General features: G+C 32.6%; 1 protein-coding gene and 1 long non-coding RNA gene across 2 annotated transcripts in view; one reads left to right on the top strand and one right to left on the bottom strand.

The window, feature by feature from the left end:
- LOC133632900 (uncharacterized) overlaps positions 1–2,234 on the top strand; it is a 44,622-nt gene extending 42,388 nt beyond the window's left edge. The window contains exon 3 of the long non-coding RNA XR_009821726.1: positions 1,788–2,234. This is a non-coding gene — a long non-coding RNA (uncharacterized LOC133632900). The remainder of the gene's footprint in view (positions 1–1,787) is intronic.
- The window catches only part of LOC133632899 (olfactomedin-like protein 2A), an 89,006-nt gene that overhangs the window by 57,955 nt on the left and 22,160 nt on the right, over positions 1–8,891 (bottom strand). The gene's annotated exons all lie outside the window — the stretch shown is intronic.

Here is an 8,891-nt window from a genome sequence, read left to right as displayed (position 1 = left end):
AACAAATAAAATATCTCAAGGCGGTTAAATTAGATATTACAGTGTTATAATATTGCTTTGTTACTATGACACAAAACTAAGATGTTCAAATAATTTAGCATATATTGAGTAATATGGGGGTTAATTTGTGTCTTTATTACGAAAGCTTTTTTTTTTACACTGAATTTATGTAACTGAACCTTTGCGTTTGAATTTTGTGAACTGAATTATTTTTATTGAAATGTTAATTATGTTGTATTATGCCCAGGTAGCCCAGTTAACTGCCTTTTTATGCAGTTTCGTCAGACCCGTGTCACGTGACTTCAAACTTGACACCTCATTGGCTGGTTCTGAGACATGCTCGATGGCTTTTGTCTTAATTTGCCGGAAGTGAGTGTTGCATTCTGAAGCATCAATTTTTTTCGACACTGAATTTTTCAGCAGCGAATTTGTTTTTTACACTGAATTTTTATACACTGAATTTTTTTACACTGAATTTTTGATCACAGAACTCTTTTACCGTGAAGTTTTGATCACAGAATTTTTTCACCCTGAATTTTTTAACACTGAATTTTTTAATACCAAATTTTTGAACACATTTTTTGAACACATTTTTTTAACACTGAATCTTTTTACACTGATTTTTTATACACTGAATTTTTTTACACTTAATTTTTTTACATTACATTTTACACGGAATTTTTATACACTGACTTTTTTTACACTAAATTTTTGATCACAGAATTTTTTTACCATGAATATTTCATCACCGAATTTTTTTACCCTGAATTTTTATACACTGAATTTTTTTTACACCGAATTTTAAAACACTGAGTTTTAAAACACTGAACGTTTTTACACTGAATTTTTTTTACACTGAATTTTTTATACACTGAATTTTTTTACACAGATTTTTAATACAGTGATTTTCTTTTACACTGAATTTTTTTTAGATTACATTTTTTCACACTGAATTTTTTGTAGGCTGAAATTTTTTCACTTAATTTTTAATACACTGAATTACACTGAATGTTTTGTAGGCTGAATTTTTTTTCACCTAATTTTTAATACACTGAATGTTTTGACACTGAATTTTTGTACACTGATTTTTTATACAGTGATTTTCTTTTACACTGAATTTTTTTACACTGAATTGTTTTTACACTGAATTTTTATACACTGCATTTTCCATGAAATTGTGAGCATAATTTAATGTTAAAAAAAATTCAGTTCACAAAATTCAAACGCAAAAGATTCAGTTACATAAATTCAGTGTAAAAAAAACCTTTTGTAATAAAGACACAAAATAACCTCCATATTAATCTATATTATATTGTTTTTAGTATATAAATGGTACAAAATGTGGCCTTAACATTAGTTAAACATACATTTTTTGTATGCGGCAAAGTTTGGACATTTAAGTTAGAAGGCATTAAAAAAAACAAAAAACATATGTGTTCATGTGTCACATAAGAATTGTGATATATAGGCAACATTCTAAAAAAAAAAAGTGCAGTTCCCCTTTAACACTGTGGAGGGCCGTTAGCTGCTAGCTGGCTAGCGATGTCTACATAAGCTCGCTTTTCGCCATCAAATTTGCAGAATGTGGCGTCAACATGCATTATCACGATATGGTGACGGTATGTTATTGTCGATATTGATCAAGTCTCGTGGCAAAGTTTTGTACATTTGTACCCTCAGAGTATCCCCTCTGCTTTGATACCAAGATGGTCCATGTCCAACTTGCCCACGTGATTCACAAGCATCAAGGCCGAGGTTTCAGAGGTTAACTGTGTGTCTCCTCGCAGGCTGACCTACCAGCAGGAAGACTGGTGATGAAGATCATGCTGGAATTAGCACACTTGCAGTCTTTGACTTTGACCTGTCAGGTATTAAGTCCAAAGAAGCAACCCTCAAGCATCAACACAAGTCTGCACAATGGGAGGAAAAAGACCTCCATTAGATCAACCACTGCAGTTTTTTTTTTTATTTCAAAGGGGAACTGCACTGTTTTGGAATCTTGTCTAGCATTCACATAAGACAAAAATACATACAGTATATATATATATTTTTTGTGCATTCGAACTTGTTAATAAACGCTAGCAAACGTCAGCTAACGATAGAGTTAACAGGTTTCATTCTATTACACCTATAAAGTGCTCTAAAAAACATCCCAAAACCCATATCTACATTTTATATACACACTGTAAGTACATATGTAATGTACTATCTGTCACATTCAAAATAACATGTCATATTAACGTATTTTGATCATTTTAAGCATACGCCACTGTATTAATTTCACAGACGCATCACAATTTTCCCTTCAAAAAAATCAAATCAAATCAACTTTATTTATAGAGCACATTTAAAATTTACCACAGGAGTAGCCAAAGTGCTGTACAATAGGCAGGTTAAAAGATAACACAAGAAAAACGAGCAAACACAACACAACACGATAAAAAAAAAGAACAAACACAAAGGAGATACAAAAAAACCAACAACAACACTACTAATCATGGCAGACTTCATGAGAGACAACAAAGACCACTTTGGGACAAATGATGATTCAGAAACTTCTATTTTTGATCCTGAGTATAAAGAGGATGATCTACAAGTTTTAGAAGCTAAACAGGTGCAGCATTAGCAGTATTGCTAAGTTCTAAACAAGATATACAAACGATGAGCATAATAAAACAACCACTAGTTTACTGTACAATGTCTGCTCTCACAGGGATGTTTACATCTTTCCGTTTGGATGAAGAATTAATCATAATCCATACAAAGGGTTACAAAAAAAAAGGTTGCAAACTTTTCGTGTCTTTCTCGCCATCTCCGGGTATAAGTTGGATGTCAAAGTTGACCAAGTTCTCGGTTTATGTCCACATAAGCTAGTTAGCTCTATGTGATCACGACGCCGCTAAAAATAGTTTGTCTGCATTAGCGCTTATAATAACAATGTCACTAATACTAATCGTAATACTCGTGACATGTAAATGGAGTACTGTTGGCAGTTTTGGGTTGTTTTTAGAGGGTTTTATGGGTATAATACTGTACTCTTATTAGCTGCATTGTTAGCCACCTCTTATTTGCTGTATTTTATGACTTAGAAAGCATTAAAAAATATATATATATTGTCTTACACCAGAAGTGTGAATGATCGGCAAAATTACAAAAAAAAAAAAGTGCAGTTGCCATTTTCTTCTTTTGGTTGTAGTCTGGGTTGCAAAGAGACAAGATGTGTAATGTAACAGATGGTGTGCATTCAACCTTTTGCTGACCTTGGAGCTGGAGTCAGAATTTCAATTGTGTTGGCTTTTGTATGTCATATAAACAAGCACATCCAGCCTTTCAGTGCTCTGCCAACAAGTAATTAGGGGCACAATTGTAAGTGAAAAGGGCGCACAGGCAGCGCTGTCGTCCTCCTGTGTCTAAGCTCACGTACTCAGCTGCGTTAAGTTAACTTTTTTCACCTGAAATTCAACAAAAACAATTTTTTTTCCTAACTAATTTTTACCTGACGTGACATCTATTCAACATCTTGCTCACCCACTTTAGTAAATACTACAGGTGCACAAAAACATCAATTCACAGTTGAATCGCGATTCTCTTTCATCCGGACTCTAAATTGATTCATAAAAATAAATTGATTCATAAATTTTTTTGGTGTGTGTATATATATATATATAAATATATATATATATATATATATATATATATATATATATATATATATATATATATATATATATATATATATATATATATATATATATATATATATATATATATATATATATATATATATATATATATATATATATATATATATATATATATATATATATATATATATATATATATATATATATATATATATATATATATATATATATATATATATATATATATATATATATATATATATATATATATATATATATATGTGTGTGAATATATATATATATATACATATCTGCGTGTATACAAAAATGTATATACTGTATATACATATATGCATATATGCATATATAGGTATATATACACATATATCTATAAATGCATATATATGCAGATATGTATATATATATATATATATATATATATATATATATATATATATATATATATATATATATATTCACACATATATACGTATATATATAGTATATATAGATATATACTGTACATGTTTATATTTATATATGTGTGAATGTATATATACATATCTGGATATATATATATACATATATGCACATATATGTGCATATATGTATGTATATATATATATATATATATATATATACATATACTGTATGTGCATATACTGTATGTATTTGCATATATATATGCAGATATGTATATATCCATTCACACATATATTAATAAACAAATATATATAACTCGGTTGAGGGTTCCAGTTTAGATCCCCGCTTCACTGCCGTTGTGTCCTTGAGCAAGACACTTTACCCACCTTTCTCCCAGTGCTACCCACACTTGTTTAAATGTAGCTTAAAGATCTAGATAATGGGTTTTACTATGTAAAGCGCTTTGAGTCAAGAGAGAAAAGCGCTGTATAAAAATATAGTTCATTCAATTCATATATACATACACATACGTATATACAGTATATATAAGTATATTTATGTATGTGTAAATATACATATATATACTGTATATATTTGTGTATACGCTGAGGCTGAGCCAATCATGTATGTTTATATATATGTATATACTGTACATATGTATATACATATGTATTCATACATTTATTTGTCAAGTATGACATGTTTTGTTGTTGTTGTTGCTGCGCCCTAAAAAGTGTTAATACTGCAAGTACTGTACTTATTACACACCAGCTGTTTGATTGTAATGTGCATCTTAGATGTCATTTTCATTTACACATTTGGAGATTTTGAAATCGCCATGTAAAATCGCTAATGCTAATCAGTAGCATGTCTATAGCAAAGCCGATATTAGCGTCAAGCTAGTGCATTTTTGGAAAAGTGGACCATTACTTTACTTACGTTGGCACGTGTTTTTAAGGTACATTTTTTGTTGACATTGAATATGTCAAAACAAATGGCAAAGTTCTGCTGGAGTGATCATCATCACAGGTAATGTAAAATGGCACTGTTGGATTTCCCGTGTTTTGGTGCCTGGTAGGATCAGCGGGATTCGGTCAATGCCAAAAAAGTACCCATCCCTAGTAGCAATGCTAGTTTACTTTTTTTAAAGTGTAATTTAACCGTTTTGCTTTCTTGTTGTCATTGTAATAATTATGTCTTGTCCTCAAAATATGTTGTTTAATGAACACAAACATTTACGGTTTGTCTCCAGCTTTATGAAAGTAACCGTATCATTAAGATGGACACTCAATTTTGTACTTTTGTAAATTAAAAAGGGACAGAGGTCTGTTAAATATATATTTTTTAAACTATGCACCATCTTTATGTTTTAAAGTTGGTGATCCAGATTCTGTGGAAGTTGTTGTTGGGCAATAAACAGTCTGAGACAAGGAAGTGAAACTCAGTCGTTAGCATGGGGATGCTAATTAGCCAAACACAAATTATACCAAGACCTTGCTGCTTTTCAGAGTACACGTCGACATTCCTGCCGAGTCTCTTTATGCACTTTGAGCTTTTGATTAAAGCAAAAGTTTACTTGTCCACAATATTTGTTTATGAGGGGACATGCGATGAGGTGGCGACTTGTCCAGGGTGTACCCCGCCTTCCGCTCGATTGTAGCTGAGATAGGCTCCAGCGCCCCCCGTGACCCCGAAGGGGATAAGCGGTAGAAAATGGATGGATGGATGGATTTACAGAGACACCCAAATAATTGTTATTTAAAGTAAGGTATGAAGACCTATTTATGTTTGTTTAAGAAACGGTTTGTTTCGTCAGCACAAAGGTAATTGATACAAATATGTAAATAAACAACGGTGCAACCCAACATTTCGATTCAATAGAATATCTTGTAGTTTTTTCTAAAGCAAAGTTGAGGACTGAAAACTGAGCTCAAAAGTAAAACATATTTGTAAGTCCAGGAAGCTGCGTAAACTAAAAACATGTCCACGTAACCAGGGAATTTAAGACTTAGCTGATTACACCATGATATAAAGTACAGTTTTACATCAGGATGCAAGTTTCTTAGGCTTGTATCTCGGCTAATTGCTATGCTTTAGGTTACGAACAAAAAAAACAACAAAAAAAATTAAGTAGTAAACGTCACAGTGAACCCTGTTAGATCCGACCAAAATATGCGCACTTACTCGTTCGCATTAGCTTATAGCTAGAGATGGACTTAACTTGGTTTTACCAAGCGTGGTTGTGAAGGACAGTGCTGAGAAGAAGAAGTGGATGATGTTCATTGTCAATTCCAGAAAGAAATCATCAAAAACCCGACAGAGCGTGTAGCTAGCTAAGTTGGTGAAGCAGTTGGAGCGTAGCTAGTTTGCACCACACTGAAGCGGAATGAATCGATAACGCCAGCCAAACATTTATCCATGAAAATATGGAGAAGTTGCTCATGGTGTGTTTGACGGAGAAGCAGCTGGAAGTCGATACCATAGAAGTCCGCCCTCTCAGGCAGGGGTGTCAAACAAACACGTTTTTCGGGCCCGCGGTATGAGTTTGCTAAGCATAAAAATGAGCTGAAATTTTTGAATGAAAAAAACTGCTGTTCTAAATGTGTCCACTGGATGTCGCAATAGCAATTATTTGTATCCCCTGCTGCTATAGCGCATTTTGCTGCAGATGGTGCTACATATGTACATAATAAACCACATGTTAGTACATGAGTTGAGGAAAATGAGTAAATGACATTAATAACATCCTGCTATTATTGTTCATTTAATCTTCTGATAGATTAAAAACTTTTGAATGTCTGCCAGACTCAATTTCACCTATTTGCACCTATTTGACTGATGAACATTATCCCATCATTTATTAAGAAAGTATAAATAACCACAAATGAAGATAGACTACTATTAACCACAACATGTGAGTGTAAAAATGACATCATGATTTGTGCATATTCAGAATGTGCTCGTTCTATTTTTAAACAAAGAAAACAATCTGAATTTGTCTTAATGTTTACGTTATCACGCCATGATTTTTGGAATAGATTTTCCTCCATGTGGCCTCTGAGCTAAAATCACTTTGACACGCCTGCTCGATTGTATTGTGTCTAGTTTTTCTTGTCAAAAGGCATGTTACAGGTTAAAACTGTGATGTTTTGTGGGAAACAGACATGGATTTCAATTGGTGAAACTTTTTTTTTGTTTTTTGATTTATTTACGAGCCACAGCACAGAACCAAATAAACTCGTATTGTGAATACATTTCTGCAAATCTATTCTCATGGTACAATACTAGAGGAAAGACACTTTGATGCATTGATAGTGCGTGTACAGCACGGGTGTCCAAAGTGCGGCCCGGGGGCCATTTGCGGCCCGCAGCTAATTGTTTACCGGCCCGCCACACATTCTGCAAAAATTTCAAAATTGATAGTATTGCAAAAATTAAAAAAAACATTTAAAAAAGTGGAATGAGGTGAAATCTAACGAGAAAAAGTTGCAATGTTGACACAAAGCTGCCATGCAGGCTGTTTTTATTTATTTTGTCTTTCTTTATTTTTCTTTTTTTTTGCCATTCATCCAAAAAAAAAAGACAAAAAATCTATGTTGATAATGAATTATTGACCTATTCAAGGCTCCAATTACTTCAAAAATGTCACTTTAAAATGTGTTATATGGAAAAAATATTGCATATATTGTGTGGTTGCCATATAAAAACATCAAAGATTTATTTGACAAAAGAGCATAAAAACAAACAAAATAATAGTTCAAACGTAAAATCGACAGATATATCTGAAGTTGATCTCGTAACTTAAGTGTTGAAAGTAAAAAAAAACCTAATAAAAAGGTATCACTTTATGAGTGGGGGACCTTTTGGATCCCAAACATATTTAGTGGGATTTTATTAATATTTTCACAGATTTCTCAAAAATATTAAATAATTAAAATCAATGGTGTCCTGCATTATTGATCTTTTAGAGCTCTAATTACTAAATACTGCAAATTTCCAGTTTTGCTATAAAAAACAAAGTTCTCTTTGACAGAAAAGGCATAAAACCTTTTTTTTTTTTTTTTTTTTTTTACTTTTTATCAACCTGAAGTTGATATAGAGATTCACTGTAAGCGTTAAATACAATAAAAAAATAATAATTTGACTTATTTTTAACGTTTTAATGTCTGAGACCCTCTATGGTCCCCGGGAGCCCTAAAGGTTAAAAACAATAAAAATCCATATATTTTGTTATAGTTTGAAAATGAAAAATATCAAAATGGCCCCCGCATGCTAAAATTTTTCCGTGTGCGGTCATCAGTGGAAAAAGTTTGGACACCCCTGGTGTACAGCTTGAATAATTTATATGCTGTGTATAACCTTCAATGTCTCAACTGCTTGCAACAAAAATAAGTACACTCCGACGTTAAGATGTCTAAATTGGGCCCAATTAGCCCGGTGTCATGTGACTCGTTAGTGTTCCAAGGTCACAGGTGTGAATGGGAAGCAGATGTGTTCATTTGGTGTGGAGTGTCACACACTTTCAGACTGCTCACTGGATATTCAACATGGCACCTCATGGTAACCAACACTGTACTTTTGCGTGTGTCAATGGATGTTCATTGTTTTAATCATAAAATGTTATTTTGTAATGTAACGTTGTTATATTTTGTGTTCTTTTTTGAGTCTCATTCGCAATGCAGTTGCACTTCCAGGACATCAGATGGCAGTGCTGTGTAGGCTATGTGTGGTATGTTTTCCAAGAAGTTGAATGTGTTATGTTGTGCCCCACAAAGTGTTTATACTGTAAGTATTGTACTCATTACACACCAGCTGTTTGATTGT

This window comes from Entelurus aequoreus, linkage group LG17 (assembly GCF_033978785.1).
Source record: "Entelurus aequoreus isolate RoL-2023_Sb linkage group LG17, RoL_Eaeq_v1.1, whole genome shotgun sequence".
NCBI classification, from domain to species: Eukaryota; Metazoa; Chordata; class Actinopteri; order Syngnathiformes; family Syngnathidae; genus Entelurus; species Entelurus aequoreus.
The sequence above is the reverse complement of the archived record's forward strand: the minus strand, read 5'-3'. Positions and strand labels throughout refer to the sequence as shown.